Here is a 2,161-nt window from a genome sequence, read left to right on the forward strand (position 1 = left end):
TCTGTCTGTCTGTCTGTCTGTCTGTCTATCTATCTATCTATCTATCTATCTATCTATCTGTCTGTCTGTCTGTCTGTCTGTCTGTCTGTCTGTCTATCTATCTATCTATCTATCTATCTATCTATCTGTCTATCCATCCATCCATCTCTGTCTATCTATCTATCTATCCGTCTGTCCATCCGTCCGTCCGTCCATCCATCCATCTCTGTCTATCTATCTATCTGTCTGTCTGTCTGTCTGTCTTTCTATCTATCTATCTATCTATCTATCTATCTATCTATCTATCTATCTATCTATCTATCTATCTATCTATCTATCTATCTATCTATCTATCTATCTATCTATCTATCTATCTATCTATCTATCTATCTATCTATCTATCTATCTATCTATCTATCTATCTATCTATCTATCTATCTATCTATCTATCTATCTATCTATCTATCTATCTATCTATCTATCTATCTATCTATCTATCTATCTATCTATCTATCTATCTATCTGTCTGTCTGTCTGTCTGTCTATCCATCCGTCCGTCCGTCCGTCCGTCCGTCCATCCATCCATCCATCCATCCATCTGTCTATCTATTTATCTATCTATCTGTCTGTCTGTCTGTCCGTCCATCCATCCATCCATCCATCCATCCATCCATCCATCCATCTCTGTCTGTCTATCTATCCGTCTATCTATCTATCCATCCATCCATCTGTCTGTCTGTCTGTCTTTCTGTCCGTCCGTCTATCTAAAGTTTTACGTATTTTAATTGCATATAAAATGTTCCTTCATTTGGATTACACAGTTTTACCATAAATAATAAACTTGAATATCTGTCAATCAAATATAAATGAAACAAGATTTATATGTTTGAAATACACAACCAGGTTCATGCTTTTATTATTTTGAAATCAAAAGTCTCAATGGCACAGATTACTTTCCCCTTTGCCTGTTATATGTTTTTGCCAAGAAAAATGACTGACAGGTGTTTAAAAGCGCCGTTTAAGAGAGGAGTGTACGTCCGTCCTGTCCGTCTGGCTCTTTACAATGAATCTACTGTCTGTTTTCATATCAGCTGGGATTTCAAACGGAAGAAAACAACTCTTATGTTTATTAATTGTTCTTGGCTGTCTCTTGACTATTTCAGGATATTGTGCACAACACACGAAAACACAATTTGCACGGGTCATTTCTTCTTGTCTATGTTCCATCTAATGACAGGCCTGTAAAATGCATTGCATGTGTTTTATCTGGCTTTTAGCATGCATGTTTTCCCAGACTGCAGAGCATTAAATCTAAATGCAATATATGTGGCTAAAATCCAATGTATGCATTGCAAACGTTCAGGATGGCCTTACTATGTATAATATATTCACTGTATGTGAGTTTCCATGATGCCAGCTGTTTAGCTTCATAATGCCAATCACTGCATGTTCTCTCTGCTATTTTAAACTTATATCTGATTTATCAATGGTATTTAGATAAACTCTAGCAACTGCCTAGCAAACAGGCAAAATACCCTAGCAACTGCCTAGCAACTGCCTAGCAACCACCCAAAACACTCTAGCAACTCCCTAGCAACCAGTCAAAACAGCCAAGAAATCACTTAGAAGCTAGCAACCAGCCAAAGCTCTTTAGCAACTCCTTAGCAGCTGGCTAAAACTATCAAGCAACTGCCTTGCAACCAGCCAAAACAACCAAGAAACCACCTAGAACAACCTAGAAACCAGCCAAAGCACATCAGCAACTGCCTAGTGACCAATCCAAAACACTCTAGCAACTGCCTTGCAACCAGCCAAAACAACAACAACAACAACAACAAACACCTAGAATAATCTAGAAACCAGCCAGAGCACTTTAGCCTAGCAACCAAAAAAAAAAAAATCACTCCAGCAACTGTCCAGCAACCAGACAAAATGTTCTAGCAACTTCTCAGCAACCAGTGAAAACTCTCTAGCAACTCCCTAGCAAACAGTTAAAACAGCTAAGAAATCACCTAGAACAACCTAGCAACTGCCTCGTGAACATTCTAAAACACTCTAGAAACTGCCTAGCAACCAGCCAAAACACTCGAGCAAGTGCCTAGCAACCAGCCAAAAACCAGCTATTTAGCAACTACCTAGTGACCAATCCAAAACACTCTAGAAACTGCCTAGCAACCAGCCA

This window comes from Sinocyclocheilus grahami, unplaced genomic scaffold (genome assembly GCF_001515645.1).
Source record: "Sinocyclocheilus grahami isolate Dianchi unplaced genomic scaffold, SAMN03320097.WGS_v1.1 scaffold782.1, whole genome shotgun sequence".
Lineage (NCBI taxonomy): Eukaryota > Metazoa > Chordata > Actinopteri > Cypriniformes > Cyprinidae > Sinocyclocheilus > Sinocyclocheilus grahami.